Below are 22087 nucleotides of genomic sequence, written 5' to 3'. Positions count from 1 at the left end.
ATGATGCGGTGGTTGCAGTTCTCTTTACGGAGTTCAGAAACGACCTGTGGCAAACAAATGCTAGCATACCATTCTGCATTAACCGTTTTTTGTCCCTCAAGAGGAATAGTCGTAACATGGGCGGTTTTGGAGACAAACGTGGCCACCATTTTTTTTGCAACACTCCGTGAACGAACAATTTTTGTTGGCTTTAACTCATTTTCGAACACCCAAACTCGTGACTGGTTTATTGTTTCGGATTCATACGCGTATATCCAGGATTCGTCACCTGATACAATGTTGTATACAGCATTTGAGGATCCTGCGTGGAATCTTTCGAGAGTTCTGACGCACCAAGTAACGCGAGCCGCTTTTTGCTCTTCACAGAGCGAATGCGGTATCCATCGGGAAAACAACTTTTTTACACCTAATTGTTCATGCAAGATTATTTGTATTTGACTCATGCCAATGTCTAAAGTTGCCTGAATTTCGCGGTATGTCACATGTCGATCTTCCTCAATCAGCTTACGCACAGCATCAATGTTTTCTTGGGTGACTGCAGTTTTTGGACGACTTTGACGGGGATCATCACTGAGCTTGGCACGTCCACGTTGAAACTCAGCAAACCAGCGATAAATTGTGGTTTTGGATGGGGCTTCAACACCAAATTCAGAAATCATCCGGTCAACACACTGTTTTTGTGTTAAACCACTTCGAAAGTAATAATAAATCATCGCTCTTGAATTTTCTCGAGTCAATTCCATTTTCTCAACGACTAAAGAAATTTGACAAAACTTCGTGACAAGACCGAGAATCTTTTTTTAAATAAATAAATGGTGTTCGATTTTTAAAACTAAGGAGTTTTCAATTAAAAAAAATTTAATATGACAGGAACAGTGGAAATATTCCATTCCCGATACTTTTAGTGCAGCCTAGTATGTATGTTTATAATACTAAAACTCGAAAAATAAATAATAATTTTATTAAATAGATTTAAACATTTGAAAATAATAATATTGTTTAATAAATTAACGTTAAAATCAATTACGCAAAATCGAAGCCAAGCTGTGCATTAAAAATAAAAGCCCAAACTGGTTTTTGGCCATTTCGCTGAATACCCGATACCGAGCGTCGACCACAACCCCAACCTATCCGATGAAAAACAGAATATTTCACACGCGCACAATTTACATTCCGCTGTGTACAATGTTAATATTTATTTGTTTTATTCGCTCGGATAAAACCGCTTCATAAAACTCGATTACGTTGTATTCGATTTAAATAAATTTAAGTCATTTCAAATAATTGATGTAAGCAACATGAGGTTTACATTATCAATCATACAGTATAGCTTTATGAGTTTTCTATATTATATTACAAATATAATATTTAATGCATAGCTATTATTCCGCGCACAAATATCCTGATTTCTCGGAACTTTTCGGCTTACGAATGTATTTCAGTTAACTCGTGAGGTTCGTCAAAAAGAAAACTATGCTATAGATATGTTCTATTCTAAAATCGCATTGAATATCACCTTCCTAGCTATATCAGCCGAGAAACGATCATGTGGTCCGATTTTAACTATGGAACTTTATCTAATACAATGGATACGTTGACCCCGTCTCGACCTGTGTAGCGTCTTTAACACAGGGCTGCTCTAATATAAAAAAAAACACGTGTGGCAAATACTTGGGGGCTGCCGCGGTAAAGCTAATGCATAGCATTTTATATCAACTTATGCAATTATAATTAGAAAATAAAATTTTTATATTATAACAATAATAAAATAAGACCACATTAACAAAAGTAAAACATTAACTGTCCCTTTCACACTCATAAGCTAGACCGCACGAGAGAGAGATGGGCAGACTTTTCATGATGCGCATGCAGTGTGACGTCACGCCGCGCGCTTAATCACAAAACACTACACAAGCGCGACGTGTGAATGTGTTGAACGCAGCTACATGGTAGGCAGAGTGGGGGTGTTAGGTTTTATTTTCGTTACAGAATTTCTTGATTCGGTCGCCGCGCTCAAAACCCGCGACAAAAGCTATGCAATCGCTTAAAATGTTCGTATAAAAATCTAGATTATCACCAATAAAAAGAACACCGCGGAAAAACGAAAGTAAATTTCGCGTGTTCATAATTAACGTGGCGACGTCGACAATGTGAACAATTGATTTGTTTGGCTCGTCGACTGTCATTCGGGACCCAGGCCGTCGTGCGTTAATTAATTTTTATTATTCTCTTTTCGTCCGTTCGTATGAAAATATACGATTTCGACTAGCAAACGAGTTTTAGGTATTGGCTTAATTGCGAGTGTTGTCTGTGATGATGTGTGGGTTTGCTCCAGTAAGAGGCGTCACGTTCCAGAATAAATCTGCCGCGAACCAGGTACTTAAGTTTGTACGGTAAACCTACTAATAACTAAAGTTAGGTTACTGCATAAACATCAGATAGACCATATCACTATTCTTTTTTTTTATTGCTTATATGGGTGGACGAGCTCACAGCCCACCTGGTGTTAAGTGGTTATTGGGGCCCATAGACATCTACAACGTAAATGCGCCATCCACCTTGAGATATAAGTTCTAAGGTCTCAGTATAGTCACAACGGCTACCCCACCCTTCAAACCGAAGCGCATTACTGCTTCACGGCAGAAATAGGCGGGGTGGTGGTACCTACCCGTGCGGACTCACAAGAGGTCCTACCACCAGTGATAACCTTAGACATATAAATGGTACTTAGTGTTTATTTAACAATATTTTTATAGTCATAATCTGATAGCGATCGGTGCTATTTAAGTAAGCAGTGCTTACCAAAAATAAGTAAAGTATTTTCTTTCAAAAATGAATGAATGGAATAATTCTCAATGACACAGATCAAACAGCAAATTGGATAAACACAGAATATTGAATGGAACACTACTCTACCGATTTCAAACGGCTTTAATTAAATAACATTAATGTCTGACCGATAACAAACGTTCAAACATATAGGAACTTTATGTACGTATGGCTCTCCTCCATTTTACGTTCAGTATCAGACATAGAGCAAAAACTTCATTAATACGAAAATCAAAGACCTGCACTTTCTCATATGTATTTATCTAGACTGTGACGTTTCAAAAGCGCAGCGCAAAATTCGAACCACAGTCAGGGCATTAGACTGACGGTTTTAGAAAGCTATTGTTTCGCTGCGTGGACGTGCAGGCGACGTTTCACCCGAAACGGTCGGTTTATTGGTCGTATGAATGCATTGTGTTTTGGCGGTTAATTGTTATTTTAAACTCGGAATACTGCGGACTTCGATTTCGATGATAATCAAATAGAATTTTATTGGAATTTAAGGCAATGGGATTTAAATATAAACGGCATTGCGAGCTCTAAAATTAAATACTAAATTTAAAGCGTGTTCAGGTTTTTAATTTAATCTCTATTACTTGGTCTTTTTTGGCTATTCTTTCACTTAATTAACCTAAAGACGCTGTGGCTTAAAAGATTAGACGCCCGGTATACTCGTATATAGCGATCCGACTATACCTTTGCTCAAAAAAAAAAAGGAGACAAAAAAAGGAATCTAAGAAAATAAGTAATTGACATCTGATCACGAGCATAATTATAGAAAACGTTGGAATACAAATCGAACCAGAAAACATATAAATTGCGTAATTCGTATATCGCGCGAGTACGTAGATAAGGGTGGGACATCCGATAGACTATTCAATTGAGGCTTCGACCTCATGCCTCAAAATAGACAGCTACCATTTAACACCAGACAGGCCGTGTGCTCATGTACCTCTCTACAATAAATAAAATTAAAATATTACAATCATCAGGAACTGAACAAATAATCTTTAAGACCTTTTGCGTGATCCCCTTGCCCTTTCCTATTCATCTTCAAACGACGGTCGCAGTATTATCCATGATTTACATTATTTTTGTTGCTAGGCCGTCACAGTAAAAACTGCAATGCAATAAAAAATATTACATATATAACAGAAATACGACTATTTGGCTATACGCCTTCACCCTGTGCGAACATAATAAGACAAGGCAGACCACATTTCGTTGCATTGAAATTCCGTGATTCGTGAGGAACGTTGACCTACACGACGACCTGGGCCTCGAATCAATCCGGAAATATGTACATGAAATCAACTTCGGAACGGTACTTTGATAATGCATCCTGATAATCGCCTTATCGTTGCCGCCGCTGACTACACCCCGAACCCTAATCACGCAGGAGCCAGTCACGCCCTAGACACGTCCTTACGGATCCCACAGATCCAATAACCTTTGCATTAGACGCCTTCAGCTCTAACACTAGGAACAGGCTTAGGGACCCCGGTAACCGTACTCGTCGAACTCGACAAAGAGGGCGACGTGCAACCTAACCCATGCATCAGCTCTGCTGAGTTTCTTGGCGAATCTTCTCAGCGCGTCGCGATTTCCATCCGGTAGTAGATTCGTTCGCGAAGCAGTTGCTCTTGAGTTGTTAGGTCTCCTTCGGAGGCGTTCGGGCAGTTGTTAACAAATCACACCCCTCCTGGCTGAGCCTTTGCTCGACCTGTCTTGGTGAAACTGGAAAGGCCTCCGGGCCACCAGTAATCCTTCAATCATAAAATATATTTATATATTATATGTATTGAAATTTTAAAAAATCAATACCTTTTTAAAAGTATTCCCTGGAAAGACCAAGGAAACTCAGACACAATATTTTTAATGAAACTGCGATTAAAGATTTTTTTTTAAAATAAAATGCTGCATAGTAATGAGCGCTGGGAATAGGAGCCATGTTTGATACGGCATTGCATTCGAGATATAGAACGTAAATTATTGCGTTCAGTTTTTTTTTAATCGAACGCTATTATTATCTATGAAACGAATCACATACAAGACTATGTTTAGGCGACAATCGCTTTATGTTCTGCATCCATGTATGATATCAATAACGTAATAAGTGGCTTAAAAATACAACTTGACTATTAGCTAGGTATAGTAAGAAAAATATCAGTAAAATGGTAATATAAAATAACAAGAAGTCGTCGTGGCCTAAAGGATAAGACGTCCGGTGTATTCGTATCTAGCGATGCAACGGTGTTCGAATCCCGCAGGCGGGTACCAATTTTCCTAATGAAATACGTACTTAACAATAAATGTTCACGATCGTCTTCTACAGTGAATGAATAACATCGTGTATTAAAAATCAAACCTGCAAAATTATAATTTGCGTAATTACTGGTACCCTGCCTATTTCTGTCGTGAAGCAGTAATGCGTTTCGGTTTGAAGGTCAAGATAAGTGGCGGCCTTTACGCTGCGGATGTCTATGGGCTCTGGTAACCACTTAACACCGGGGGGGCTGTGAGCTCATGCATCAATCTATGCAATAAAAATTTCCATTAAATCAAAGCGTTTCAATTTTTTAAAGCCCCATTAATATAAAGTTATATTAATTATTCGAAATAATTAATTATCGTTGAACCTATGTAATTAACGTTCTACATCAGAAATATTACAAGAGGTAGCCTCAGAGGCGTGAACTTTGAATTTGAATGCAGTATTCCGAACGGGTCCTGTTCGATCGGGAGCCCAGCCCGGAACATTTCCAACTCGTAATAACTTCCTAACTGTATTACTTGTTATTGGAAAATGTTCTGGTTTCAAAACATCTTCTCTGATTCTGCCGCTGCCTGCATTGTAAATAGGTACGGAGTGGAAAATGAAATATAATATTTATACAATATTTGATGAAATATCAATTCTTTAGGAAGATCGACAGGAAATAAAAATACCGGAAAATGGATGGAGTGGATGGAATTTGAAATTTTAAATGTGGAACAACATCGCATATAATTGTACAGGCCGTAAATAGGTTTTACCTTCTTGTCTCAAAGTGGTCGAAACCGCTCATCGAAGACTTTGAGACGTACCGTTTCTGCCGTTGAATGAGCTCACAGCAAATCTAGTAACAAGTGGTTACCGGAGCCATAGATATCCACCACTCACCTTGAGACATGAGGTCTATATCTCAATTGTACTCCAGGGTAGCTTGTGCAATCTTTAACCCACAGACAAAGTCCACTGAGTTTCTCGCCGGATCTTCTCAGTGGGTCGCGTTTCCGACCCGGTGGTAGATTCTGCGAAGCACTGCTCTTACTAGGGTCAGTGTTAGCAATTCTCCGGTTTGAGCCCCGTGAGCTCACCTACACAAGCTAGGGTAAGCTGAAATAGCCTCTCAAGGCTATCAGGATAGGTAGGAAAAAAAAAAAAAAAAAAGTGCGATCTTACAGTGTATCGGGGATTATTAAGGCCTATTTAATTCCTTTTCATTCACACTGCGGGAAAGACGAGTCAATACTCACATCTCAATGAGGTATGTAATAAGCGTATCAGACATAATCGCAAATAAATTAAAAATGATTGGACAAAAACTTTGGGATTTTCAACGCGTTTTTATTAGCTAACTATCTATCTACTTACTAATCTATTGTGTGTCTTTATCTTTCAACGTAATCTTCGCCAACTCCAAGATTCCCTGGAATGTTTTAATTTGTAATACCCCGACTAGGGGTGGTTTATTACTGGTGTTAGGACGTCTTGTGAGTCTGCACGAGTAGGTACCACCACCCTGTCTATTTCTGCCGTGAAGCAGTTATGCGTTTCGGTTTGAAGGGCGAGACAGCCATTGTACTGTAAAAACTGAGACCTTAGAACTCATGTCATAAGGTGGGTGGTGACATTTACGTTATAGATGTCGATGGGCTTCGGTAACCACTTAACACTAGGTAAGCCGTGAGCTCGTCTACCCATAGAAACCATAAATGAATAAATAAAACTAGGACATCCCAGGATTTACAGACACGATGACAATTTTATTTTTTATTTCGATTTTCTTATGAAGCTTATTTTTCTACTATGGTCCAAAATTAACGATTACAATTTTGTATGAAACCTTTTATGAAAATCGACCCAAACTGTGTGGGTAGTAGGTACACGCGAAATTAATCACATAACACTTACAAGTTAATTCGTTAGCTAAATATGTTGAAATTGCCCCGGGCGCTAGAACTTCCGCCATTGTTCCGTACAAAGGGAATAAAAAGCAAGTTCTCGTGCAAACAAAAGATCCTTTCTTAGGTTATACTTATTAGTTAGGAGAAGTCCGCGTTTACGTTACGTATTAAAAACGTGTACTTACAATCATTTGTGTGTTTTCCGAGAGCTATTATAATAAGTTTGATTATAGTTCATTAAATTATATAACTAAATTCATATTTTAGTTCGAAAGAAATGGGATTTTCAAATAGCTGTTTTTTTTTTTTTAAGTGATTTGATGACCTGATAACTAAGACCTTTAAGTCATATCAGAATCTTATTATAATGTATATTCTTATTTTTATGAAAAATATAATATGGAGTGAAATGAAATGAAAATGATTAATTTGAGACATTAATCAACTGCGATGAAATTAAATGAAATGAGATGATTAGTAAAATGGTGGTCATTTACTAAGATTTTTTCAGTGGACTTTTTGGAGGATCCCGAGAAATTGCGTCCAGCGGCTTTGTTTCATTTTCCCACAATTGTGCACTTTCACAGATATTAAACAGTTAATAAACCACCGTTATTACACATTTAAACCTGAAGAAACACTAAATAGACAAAATAAAACAAATCACACAACTTCACTCCTCGCGTTCCCGCCAAAAAGTCCTCAAATAGCTGTCGTTAATGACATACACAGCGTATCTAATGATACACTGACATCCCGTTTTGTTGCTTGCGCGACTTTCTTTATATTTGTACAATATTTTATTTAGAGTTGCATGTATTTCACTTTTTTTGCATTTATTTATTTCCATCTAAATGGGTGGACGAGCTCACGCCCCACCTGGTATTAAGTGGTTACCGGAGCCCATAGACATCTACAACGTCAACGGCACGCACCTTGAGATATCTCAAGTCTCCGTTTTTAAAGTACAACAGCTGATCCACCCTTCAAACCGAAACGCATTACTGCTTCACGGAAGAACTAGGCAGGGCGATGGTAGGTACCTACCCGTGCGGACTCACAAGACGTCTACCAGTCATTACGCTAATTATAATTTTGTGGTTTTCATTTTTATTATAGGATTTTATTCCTACACCTTTCACCTTCCTTTAGGCCTTAGGGGAAGAGCTAGACCTAAGAAGAAATGGACGGATTGCGTGAACGACGATATGTGTCAGAGGGGAGTGAGCGAAGAAACAGTATATGATAGAAGAGTATAGAAGGAGAAAACATGTTGCGCCGATCCCAGGTGACTGGGAGAAGGGTAAGAGAATAATGACGTCATTCGTTCACCGTGGTTAGTTCAATAATGAACTAGATAAGCGGGTATGTTTCCCTCGTAAAATTTGTCAGTGACAGAGAGTAGTTATATACAGATTATATTAAAATTACAGAGTAATTAGCTTAAATTGAATTACAGATTAATTAGCTTAGTATAGATTACACGCGACATAGATACGGCAAAAGCGTTAACTACTAGTTTTCCGCGGGAAAATTCACCTAACGTTTGTCCATAAATGATTTCCGAAGTAAGTAATTATTAGCGTCAACTTTTTAATTCATCGTCGATATTTTATAGTGAGTTGAGCGGGTTGTTTTTACTTTGGATGGATTGATGAGCTTAAACAACACTTACTTGATTTTATGTTGTTACCGAAACATAAAAACATATTTAAATATAATATTCAATAATCAGCGTTCATTAATACAACTTTACAATAATAATTTCAGAAGCATTCTTTGTTATCGTCAGAGAAAACTCAACAAAACTAACTAGAAACGAAATTTGATACCACAAATTTCTACGTCAGACTTTATCGTGGAAGGTACGACACAAGATGTCATCAAATCGAGTGATTAATCGTCCAAGTTCTGATTTTACATTACCTGGCGCGACACGCCAAACGAACCTTTGTCGGCAACTTTCAGGAAACATTGCCATTCGCTAATTGAGGCAGAAATGAGAAATTGCGGCCTTTACTTAGCTTATTGGTGATTCTTTTTGGGAAGCACCGTTGTTTTTTTTTCTCCTAACTTTGGAAGACATTTCAAAAAAAACGTCCGTCTGGTGTAGTGGTAAGTGACATGGTCACTACACAGGGGGGTCGCGGGTTCGAATCCCGCCAAGGGAAGATATTTGTATGATAAATATAAATGTCTTTTCCAGGGTTATGGATGTCTATTAAATATATGTATGTGTATAATAAAAATCTTTCATTTATATCCGTTATCTGGTACCTGTAACACAAGTTCTTTACGAACTTAGCACGGGACCAGTTAACGTTGCGTGATTGTTAAAAACGATATTTCAGATGAGTTGAATTTGACGTCAAAGAGAAGACCTTAGATAGCATGATGCTATTTTGCCAGGCTGTGCCTAATTGGAATAGTCCCTCAAGATACCAACGGAAAAAAGGTATCTAGAATAAATATAGAATTATACTCAATACCAAACTAGAACCAGATAATAAGGTATTGGAACTAATTAGAACAGCATAGTTAAAGCTAAATTTACGGTTTAATATCCCGTTGATTTTTGTACAATATTGTATTATTTTAGACGTTCCTGACTGTCGTCCGTGACCACGGAAATGTAAAGTATTCAAAACGTCGGAAACAATAATATAATGAGAGTAAAAATATGAGATTAAACCGTAAGACAAATTTCAATTATTCTTTTTTTCCTACCTATGCTGATAGCCTTGAGAGACTATATCAGCTTCTCCTTGACGTGTAGGTGAGCTCACGGGGCTCAAACCGGAAGCGTTGCTAACACTGGCCCTAGCAAGAGCAGTGCTTCGCAGAATCTACCACTGGATCGGAAACGCGACCCAATGAGAAGATCCGGCGAGAAACTCAGTGGGGCAGTTATGTCTACGACTCGCAACCAATGCAGAATAGCGATGAAGATATATAATTAAAAAAGATCTTAAGTAAAGTTCAGTAGACGACCTCAGTACCGTAATGTGATCTACAGATCAATACCGTCATACAACCGGTTATAACATATGAATTAGAAGTCATAGATGAACGCATGAGTGCTTCGCGCCACTCTGAAGACGACGAACTTACAATTCATTGTAAAGTAAATAAAGTTGCATCTAATGTTCTGAAGTTCACAGTTTAACTAAATCTATCACTAAGCTGGATTGTAGCGTGCTCGGGAATCTTGGTATTCGCACGAATAACAGGAAAGTATCAAGGCTGGGCCTAGGTAATTTCGTTCCTACTACTCTATTATACTGTAAATAGTTTTTTTTTTATTGCTTAGATGGATGAACGAGCTCACAGCTCACCTAGTGTTGAGTGGTTACTGGAGCCCATAGACATCTACAACGTAAATGCACCATCTACCTTGAGATATAAGTTCTAAGGTTTCAGTATAGTTATAGCGGCTGCTCCATCCTTCAGGCTTAAACGCATTACTATTTGACGGCCGAAAAAGGCGGGGTGGTGGTACCTACCCGTGTCAACCCACATGACGTCCTACCACCAGTAATAATTAAACTAAATATCATTAAACCACTCCACAATATTGCCCTTAAAAAAATACGTCAACAAAGATACTATTACCAAAATAAATCTATGTAACGTATTCGTCCGTGCCAAACGCCCAATTATATTACGCGAAGGTTCCAGAAGCCAATCTCAGTCACAAATCGCCCGTTGATATACGTTCGGCGTGCACAATGGGCTCGTCGAACTAGCACAATAAATTCGTACAGTTACCGCATCCGTAGCCTGGCCATTGTTCACTCCACTCCGGGTATCGTCTATTGATATCGCATGTGACCTTTCGGGATAAAATCTCCACATCGGAGCTCAGGAACAATAACTTAACGTTCAATTAAAACAAACTAATTTGTTGGAAGTAACGTTTTTTTATTATTTTTTTTTTATTGCTTTGGTGTTTTAAAGAGCTCACAGTCCACCTAGTGTTAAGTGGTTACTGGAGCACATAGACATCTACAACGTAAATGCACCACCCACCTTGAAATATAAGCTCTAAGGTCTCAAATAAAGTTACAACGGCTGCTCCACCCTTCAAACCAAAACGCATTCGTGCTTCACGGCTGAAATGGACAGGGTGGTGGTACCTACCCGTGTGAACTCACAAGAGGTCCTACCACCAGTGACTTGATTTGCTATAAGTTATTGTCATTTGATTCATTCAGAAAGAATCAAACTATTAATCAAAAGCCTACTTCGTAGTATAATAATAACTAGATGAATTGGTCCCATGATGCAATGTCCAAGTGATGGTATCAATTTGTGGAGATTCACAAAATACTCTAGCGCTAGTTCAAATTTTTTGGTATTGCTTACATGGGTGGACGAGCTCAAAGCCCACTTGGTGTTAAGTGGTTACTCTACAACGTAAATGCGCCACCCACAGCTGTTACAACGGCTACCCCACCCTTCAAACCGAAACGCATTACTGCTTCACAGTAAAAATAGGGTGGTGGTACCTACCCGTGCGGACTCACAAAAGGTGCTACCACCAGTAAATAAGTATAGTAAGTATAGTTTTTATCCTATATACGTTACTATTGTTTTCTATACAGCATATGCCTCACTGTGACAAATTAATAGTCTTATACCTATAATACTTGGTATATCAAATATATATTTTAATTAATATACCAAGAAATGCCAATGACTGAACTCTAACTTGGTTTAATTATTCACAAAAGCGTACTCATTAACGTTAGTGCAAGTGGAACTTGAAACTTTTGGCTATCTCCATTGCTACGAGACTCGGGGCATACGAACTGTAGCTTCTAATACCTAGTATCGAAACTACCTAGTACGAACAAATATTATTCATTACACATAATAGTATCATCAGTTGATAAATAGAGTAGGTATATATAAACAAGCGTACGGGACTTATTTCGCACTTCGATAAAGCGGCACGACATGAGAACCCTCTCATCGTGGCCGCCGGTAACTACATTCCCGATCCTGCGGACAGAATGGAAAGCAGTCGACGTCGCCCAAAACACGTCATCTCGGACCCGCCCGATCCACTAACGGTGCTTTTAGGTAATTCAAGCACCGGTCACCGTTCTCGTCGAACCCGTCGCTTGCGACGAAGGGCTCGACGAGTAAATTAACTCTCAGACACAGCCCACTGAGTTTCTCGCCGGATCTTCTCAGTGGGTCGCGTTTCCGATCCGGTGGTAGATTCTGCGAAGCACGACTCTTGCTAGGGTTCGTGTTAGCAACATCGTCAGGTTTGAGCCCCGTGAGCTCACCTACTAAAGTTAGGGCTACGCTGATATAGCCGCTAGGGCTATCAGCTTAGGTAGGAAAAAAAAAAAAAAAAAAAAAAAAAAAAACTTATTTCGAACGAAAACAGGTACTTGGTATTTTCTTCGGTTTCCCTAAAATATAGAACATAATTGAAACTGCTTTTATGGCTTAATCTTCAGTTTCTTTTTTTTCCAAAAATGTGTATACTTTAATGTTTTCGTGGTCAAGGTACCGTCATTAGTCATTCGAGTCGCAAGATTACGCCATAATAGTATCTTTAATTATATTCTATTAATACTTTCGCACCACTACCGATGCAAGACAATAATAATTAAAGATCAACTGACATGCCACATTTAGCGTCTTGACAGGCCGTGGAAGCTTTTTTTCCTGTCTGATCTTTGCTAGCCTAAGGTGCTATTCTAACTACTCCTGAACGGGCAGATGAGCTCACAGGCTCAATAGAGCTCATAAGAGAATTGCTAGCACTGACCCTAGCAAGAGCTTCGCTAATCTACCGCCGCGGGAGGTACATGCCAACTATCTTTGTATTATGCTAAGCGTTACGAAAATCTCATACCTTTAAACGACAAATTCTTGTATATTGATATATATATATATCTGAATCTCGGAAACGGCTCCAACGATTTTCATAAAATTTAGTATACAGGAGATTTCGGGGGCGATAAATCGATCTAGCTACGATTTATTTTCAGAAAATGTTGTTTTATTCGTGTTTTGAATAATCAACTCTTCCCGACATCTATTGGCGAATAATAATACTATTTTTCTTAATTGAGGGCAACTAACCGCTTTAAAGACACAACAAGATGGCGTTATCAAAAAAAATCATCTAGTATTTACGAAAAGGACGTAATACTGAACCAAGACGGGGAGTTCGATTTTCCCTGCCCATTCGCTGGTAGCCTTAGGGGCTATTTAAGCTACGCGCGGACGGAGGTCGATTATTTCACGGCTGTTTCACTGTTCAAATCAGATTGTACGACTGATTCGTGACAAAAATACTCAGGATGATGGTGCCTACAGTTAAAGTCTGCACGGGTAGAGTCATAGTTCAAAATCGGAAAATTAGTATTGACAAGCAGATTTCACCAAAAAATATTGTATGATGTTGCCAGAGGAATTAAAATGACTGATGTCTGATTAAACAGGAGTTTTATTCGTTCATGTAACAAAAACATACGGATACGTAGATATTAGGGTAATCATACAAATTCCTAAGGGTGGTCCTTGGAACGGGCTTCGGGGCTACCGCTTTCCTTAGCCTCCTAGCTGATGCTTTTCCTGAAGGCTGTGGGGTTACCGCTCAGATCAAGCTTAGATAAACAAGTGGACTGGGAGGCTATCGCACTCGTTGCCGTCTAGCTATCGAATGCCATAACTGGCGCGGTGCGGCCTCTTACGTAGTAATCGTTGACGTCGTAGTGGGCTGGCGATGCGTAGATTACTCATGGTTATCGTTGTGTGAGTGAAAGCATCACAGTGCAGTGTTGTAGGTAAAATGTAGCATTGCTATAATTGGTATTTATTTTGAGCATAAAGAAAAATAAAGGATACTGTTAATGGACCAATAGGAATAGGAATATCACTACTAGGATACTAGGTGTTACACTCTTTGACATTAGTCACGTAAGTTGCACAGCACTGCATACTCCACACGAACTTACTAACCCGCCGTAAATACTTTGCGAAACTTACGCATACGTGCTTATTAACGGTACATTAGAAGTGAAATTCTTATTAATTATTTATAATTAGGAAATATTAACTTTATCATCTCATTATACAACGGATTGATTTTTCGTCTTTTTTCATTTTGACACATTAATACTAGTGGTCCCGTAGTAGTCGAAATTCGACTATAATTAATTGAAATTATAAGTTTGAACTTTATTATATTTCTATTGTCAAAGACTATTATTATACTTCTATAATCACAGTTTCGCCAAGATTACACTATAGATAAATAATATTAGAGATAAACAATACTAACCTATTCGCAATTTGACAACTGATGTCAAGAACAAAAGTTTGACAATAAATAGTATGCATGCGTGTGTGCGTCAAATACATGGTATGTAGTGTGTGTAATGTTTTCTTTATTGATTTAGTGTATCTTTTATGCATTATTTTAAAAAAATATTAGCATTGTACACTTCTTCTCTATATTCTCTATAAGTGTGGAAAATTTCATACTCCTCCGTACGCGCAATTTTAACCTTAAGCAATAACAAAAATTTGACAATAAACAAAGAGTATTTAATAATATATGTGTGTGTGTCAAATACGCGGTAGTGTGTCTAATAGTTTTTTTATGTATTGTTGATGCATAATTTAAAAAAAAAATTGAATTCTGCACTCCTTCTCTATATTCTCTATATGTGTGGGAAATTTCATAATTCTCCGTCCGCGCAATTTTCGTAAAAAGGAGTACAAAGTTTTTGCTTCACGTATTAATATATAGATAAACACAATGAGCTATAATGAATGAGATGTTTTGCCATTTTTTGTATTCAAGCGCGTTCACCTGAAACTGGCTTAGTATATAATATAGCTTACCTTTAGGCGCTGATGAAAAACCCAACAACTTGTTTAACATTCAGTAAACTTTATTCACACTGGTCGCTGTTAAAATATAAACAAACAAAGGAAACATTTCATTATGAATAGTGAGCATAATAAGGCCGAATTCGGCCGAAAACTGTCAAACAATTTCATCGCAAACTCGACCGAACTGCGACCGTCCGGGGGAACTTATCGAATAGTGATGAGGTAGACGCGGAAACGCTTAGGTTCCGTGTCTGTTATTAATTGTAGAATTTTAGAAATACGAAAAATTGTTATTTTAACAATTATTGAGTATATATGAGATACTAGGGAAACCGGATTTAAATTAGATCTGGTCCGTGCTCTGAGGAATTGTTTGAAATGATACCACCATCTCGTTTTTACCATCGCACCGCCCGCCATCGGAGTAGAGTTCATCCATACTACCTGGAGCCACTGCGTTCATCCACAGTCCATTTCCAGAGATATTTTTTGCCACGTACCATCCGGCTTTGGAATGAGCTCCCCTCCACAGTGTTTCCTGAGCGCTATGACATGCCCTTCTTCAAACGAGGCTTGTGGAGAGTACTTGACGGTAAGCAGCGGCTTGGCTTTGCTCCTGGCATTGCTAAAGTCCATGAGCGACGGTAACCACCTACCATCAGGTGGGCCGTATGTTCGTCTGCCTACAAGGGATTTAAAAAAATAATGGGATAGCGTACAACAATGACTGCACAACAATATTTATAACAGGATAAACAAACAATATTTTCGATATGTTTCAATGAACAAGCGCTATAGATTTCACTGGAAAACTGTAGACTATTATTTAACTATGGAAGTTTTATAAACATCGATTTTTTTTTCAAACGATTCCTCGAAATCGATTTGCAACGCAATCGATAACAAACAACGGTATTCGCAATCGTACCACGACACTAAACGCAACTTAATACACAACTAATAAACCTAGTCCTATCCGTTAAATGAAGACAAATGTGATCACTTCATTATTCGGAGAGTTTAATTTTGCCGGTAATGTTTGGACCATTCGTTAACATTAAGGGACCGTTGACAAATTAATAGATTTATGGCCACTCTTACAAGATAAGTTCGAAACCTTTTCTAATATATGTTAATGCAGAACGTCACGGACGTAGGAAGTGATTTGAGATTCCCTTCCATAATTTGGTAATTCGGTCAGGGGAGGGGCGGTCTTCAATCACCGAGATGCTTCGCAAGACGCGTATAGAACTTACATGTCGTCTGGATCTCCTTACGAAGAACTTGGCTCAATATCGATGGATGCACTCTTGCTCACGCATCGCCTCATGTTTCTACGAAATCACTAATGAGCATCGCTGACGTTACACTAAGGACTCACCAGTCGGCACTACTGACGGTATGGTACGGTAGGTTTCTTGCAACGAGGACCTGGTGCCGCCAATCTTGAAGTCGTCGTGGCCTAAAGGCTATGACGTCCGGTGCATTCGTGTTGAACGATGCTCCGGTGTTCGAATCCCACGCGGGTATCAACTTTTCTAATGAATCCTAAAAAAATGTTCACGATTGACTTCCACAGTGAAGGAATAACATCGTGTAATAAAAATCAAACCCGTAAAAATTATTATTTGCGTAATTACTGATGGTAGGACCTTTTGTGAGTTCGCACCGCGTAGGTACCACTACCCTGCCTATTTCTGCCGTGAAGCAGTAATGCGTTTCGATTTGAAGGGTGAGGCAGCCCTTGTAACTATACTTGAAACCTTTATAGATGCCTGTGGGCTCCAGTAATAACTTAACACCAGGTGGGCTGTGAGCTCGTCCACCCATCTAAGCAATAAAAAAAAAGTCCGATAGTGGGAAGTGGCATTCACGCTGATTCTGAGCTCGTTCGTCTTACTACAAAATAAACAATATATACAAGATATATCGTGCCGTATCCAAATTGTAGTGATGCTCCACTAAACTAACAAACAATGTCATGAAATTTAAGTCCATAAATGGAGTTGAGGATATATTATTTTTTTTATTGCCCCAAGAGGCAGATGAGCATGCGGCCCACCTGATGGCGTGTGGTTAGCGTCGCCCATGGACTTCAGCAATGCCAGGAGCAGAGCCAAGCCTTTGCCTACCTTTAAGTACTCTCCACAGTGCTCTTTTAATATTTTTTTAATAATCCTGTTCGGAAGATCATCTGGGTGTTTAAATAAAACAACTTCCTTAATTAAAATAGTAAACTTTATTATTTTTTTTTTTTTTTTTTTTTTCCCTACCTATGCTGATAGCCTTGAGAGGCTATTTCAGCTTCACCCTAACGTTAGTAGGTGAGCTCGCGGGGCTCAACCGGAGAGTTGCTAACACTGACCCTAGCAAGAGCAGTGCTTCGCGGAATCTACCACCGGATCGGAAACGCGACCCACTGAGAAGATCCGGCGAGAAACTCAGTGGACTGTGTCTATGGGTTAGTTCGCTCGTCGAGCCCTTCGTCGCAAGCGACGGGTTCGACGAGGACGGTGACCGGTGCTTGTGGTGCCTAAAAGCACCGTTAATGGATCAGGAGGATCCGTAATGACGTGCTTTGGGCGACGTCGACGGTTTACCATTCGGTCTACTGGGTCGGGTATGTAATTTCCAGCGGCTACGATGAGAGGGTTCTCATGCCGTGCCGCCTTCTCAAAATGGCGCAGCGATGCCGACTGTAGATACTTACTAAAAGAGTCGAGCTCCAGGTCGTCGTGGAGATCCACATTCCTAAGGAACCAAGGCGCTCCGACGGCTATCCTGCAGAATCGTGATTGAATAACCTGAAGGGATTTCAAGTGGGTGCGGGCTGCGTGAGCGAACACTACGCTTGCATACGTCATGACGGGGCGTATACAAGTTTTGTAGAGAGTTACCTTATTACGGAGGGACAGTTTGCTTCGACTACAAAGCATTGGATAGAGTCGTCCTAGAATAAACGCGGCGCGGTCGCGTACCGTTTTTATATGGGGACGGAATGTCATCCCTCTGTCGAGGGTGACGCCTAGATATTTGACCTTCGAGACCCACGGAATGGGCTGGCCAAAGAGAGTGATGGGACTAACGGCGGAGGTGTTTGCGCGCCTACTACGGAGTGGGATGCTCGAAGTGATGTTCGGAGGGCGACCCCTTTTGAAGAGCACCGCTGCGCTTTTCGTGGGGTTAATGTCTATTCGCCACTTCCGGAACCACTGTCCCATGGTGGCTACTGCGACCTGGAGTCGCCGATGAAGCAGCGACATCTTCCTACACGAGTAGTAGATAGCCGTGTCATCGGCGAAGAGCGCTAGATGGGTCTCCGGAGACCGGGGTATATCATTGATATACAAACTAAATAATAACGGGGAGAGCGCGGAGCCTTGCGGGACTCCGGCAGTCAGTTGACGGGGACGAGAACGAGTTCCCTCTACTCGATATCGAAACGAACGGAGTAAACTTTATTATAAAAATATACCCGTAATTTATATAAAACCCTTTTCCAGATCGTATTGATCTCTGAACGGAAATTAAATCTACATTCGTAACATTTGTTATAATTTATAATTGAAACATGTTAATCGCACTTTTAAGTCTAATAAAGCACACCGTAAAAAAAGAAACTTATATAAAATCACAAAACCAGTCGTGAATATGTTGGTCCTTTTCTATTCATTGTTTCTTAATTTTAAAATTTAAAATATGTATTGTTTTTTTTTTTTTTTTTTTTTTTTTTTTTTTTTTTTTTTTTTTTTTTTTTTTTTTTTTTTTTTTATAAATAATATTATGCAATATAAATCCGTAATATTTCTTAAATCTGAAAACTAATCGTATTATCCTAATAGATGATAAGAACCTACAACGATTTCACTCTCCGTGAGTGAAAAAATGTGGAATAAGTATTCAGAATTATTTGTAGGTTTTTTATTTTTTTTTCCTTTAAAACACTGGTCGGTCAACTAGCGGCTTGAACGACAAACAGTGCATTTGTATCGAGATACAAATTCATAGTAATTGTAAACATAAATCAAGTTTAAATTCATAAAAAAAAAAAAAAAAAAAAAAAAAAAAAAAAAAAAAAAAAAAAAAAAAAAAAAAAAAAAAAAAAAAAAAACACCATCAGTCAAAGACGAGATTCAAAATAAACAGCGGTTCTCTACACAGACCTTTATTTTTTGTAACTTACTTTCCACAGCTGCGGTCTGATTGAAAATCATATTAAAAATTGGTTACATTTGATTTAGCGGGCAAATGTCGTCATTTGACACTCTTATCTTTCCAATAAATGTGAGTTATGGCCATCCATTGCTCTACGGGAGGCCGGCATATAAAAAAAAAAAAAAAAAAAAAAAAAAAAAAAAAAAAAAAAAAAAAAAAAAAAAAAAAAAAAAAAAAAAAAAGCAGCCTGATTTTTACCCACCTTAAAGGAACCGGAACCCATAGACATCTACAACGTAAATGCCGCCACCCACCTTGAGACATGAGTTGTAAAGTCTCATTTTTAACAGTACCACGGCTGCCCCGCCCTTCAAACCGAACAGCATTACTACTTCAAGGCAGAAATAGGCAGGGTGGTGGTACCTATCCGTGCGGACTCACAAGACGCTCTACCGCCAGTAAAAAATACCATACCAATACCCTACTATTATAAAAATGAGTTATTTGATTAACACGATGTCGTTCGTTTTTGAAACATCTATAGCCGCACGTAAAATGGATCGCTGGCGTGGCGACGCGTCGCCGTAATCTATTATAGTATATTTTTATATTTACAGTTTACTATAATAAGTAATAATGTGTACGGCGTGGAAGCTGTTTCTTAATATTAATGAACAGTTTTCTGCCACGCACAGTAAATCTCTGGAATTCGTTGCCATCAGCGATCTTCCCCAACAACTGCGACATTGGGTTATTCAAGAAAAGAGCATATTCTTATCTGAAGGGTAGGCAACGCACTGGCGTAAACGCTGGTGACCGTGGGCGGCGGTGAATCACTTACCATCAGGTGACCCGTCTGCACGATTGCCTCTTAGTTGTTATAAAAAAAAAAAAATATATTATTTTTCATTACGCCACATGAATGTCCTGTCCTAAGCTATCCTTTTTCACATCTGTACCTGTGCAAAATAATATCAATGTTTCACATCAGCCAGATTTCCCGCGATGGCTGATTTTTTAAAATAAATATTCAAAGTTCTCGTTACTGTTTCATTATATAAATATTTAATTTATGCCAAAATGTTCTAGTGCCTATACTCTTCTCCACAAATCAACCGAGGGCTGAATTGAAAGTCATTACTTTATTGTCAACTATTATGGATGAATACAGAAACTCAAATAATATATGAGTACTTACACACAGTATATATAGTAATACATACATGATAACTACAACATATAGCGCTAAATAAATCCAATAAATATACTATATACATATAAAACATTTATATAATAGGTTGGGGAAAAGTCTTTTCGCATTATATAGGTAGTATGTATGAACTTGTAATAAAATATCTTTGGCTATACTATTTGTATCTGGCTGGTTTTGGTATCATTAAATAAAAGTTTAAATTTTGAAGAAGATAATTCCAAATTCAAGTTAGGAAAATGTGTGATTTTTATTTATTTTTCGTACTGTCAAGATGAGTGAATCTAATGAAGAAATTCGCGATACATTTAAAAATTTTATTACAAAAACGGTAAAAATGCAACACAAGCCGCGAAAAAAAAAATTGCCATGTTAATGGACCTAGTGCAGTGTCTGTGAGAGTAGCACAAATTTGGTTCAAGCTTTTTTAATCCGGAAATTTTTATGTCAAAGATGAACGTCGCTCTGGTCACCCTATTACGGATAAAATGGATGCCATTTTTGAAAAAGTGGAGCAAGATAGGCATGTCAGTAGTTATGACGTAGCTGAGCAACTAGGAATTGACCACAAAACAGTTTTGGCCCATTTGAAAAAAACTGGGTACACAAAAAAGCTCGATATTTGGGTACCTCACGAGCTCACTGAAAGAAACCTAATGAACCGTGTACTCATTTGTGATTTTTTATTACGACGTAGTGAAACCGACCCATTTTTGAAAAGCTGATAACTGGTGATGAAAAGTGGATCACGTACGACAAGAACGTGCGAAAAATGTCATGGTCAAAGGCCGGTCAGGCTTCACAGACTGTGGCGAAACCCGGGTTAACTCGCAACAAGGTGATGCTGTGTGTGTGGTGGGATTGGAAGGGCATTCATTATTCATAACGAGCTGTTACCACCAGGCAGGACCATCGATCTTGAACTCTATTGCTAACAACTGATGAGATTAAAGCACGAAGTTGAGAGCAAGCGGCCGGAATTAATCAACAGAAGGGGTATGGTTTTTTTTTATCATGATAACGCTAGACCTCACACATGAGAAGCTTTGAGAAGTCGTCGTGGCCTAACGGATAAGACGTCCGGTGCATTCGTGTTGAAGCGATGCACCGGTGTTCGAATCCCGCAGGCGGGTACCAATTTTTCTAATGAAATACGTACTCAACAAATGTTCACGATTGACTTCCACGGTGAAGGAATAACATCGTGTAATAAAAATGAAACCCGCAAAATTATAATTTGCGTAATTACTGGTGGTAGGACCTCTTGTGAGTCCGCACGGGTAGGTACCACCGCCCCGCCTATTTCTGCCGTGAAGCAGTAATGCGTTTCGGTTTGAAGGGTGGGGCAGCCGTTGTGACTATACTGAGACCTTAGAACTATATATCTCAAGGTGTGTGGCGCATTTACGTTGTAGATGTCTATGGGCTCCAGTAACCACTTAACATCAGGTGGGCTGTGAGCTCGTCCACACAGCTAAGCAATAAAAAAAAAAAAAAAAAAAAAAAAAAACATCTTTAGTCGCTCAGCAAAAATTAAGAGAGCTTGGCTGGGAGGTGTTAATGCATCCGCTGTATAGTCCTGACCTTGCACCTTCAGATTTCCACCTGTTTCGGTCTCTTCAGAATTCTTTAGGCAGTGTCAGGTTAACATCACGAGAGGACTGCCAAAACCAATTGTCGCGGTATTTTGATCAGAAGCCCCAACATTTCTATAGCAATGGGATCATGTCCCTACCTACAAGATGGCAAAAAGATATCGAACATACTTTAGTTAAATGTAAATAAGCTATAATAAAAAATGCTGTGAATTTTCTTAAAAAATTGCGAAGAAACTTTTTCCCCAACCCATTACATTGT

The sequence above is a fragment of the Bombyx mori genome, chromosome 9 (assembly GCF_030269925.1).
Source record: "Bombyx mori chromosome 9, ASM3026992v2".
Classification (NCBI taxonomy): Eukaryota; Metazoa; Arthropoda; class Insecta; order Lepidoptera; family Bombycidae; genus Bombyx; species Bombyx mori.
Note: the sequence above shows the minus strand (reverse complement) of the source record.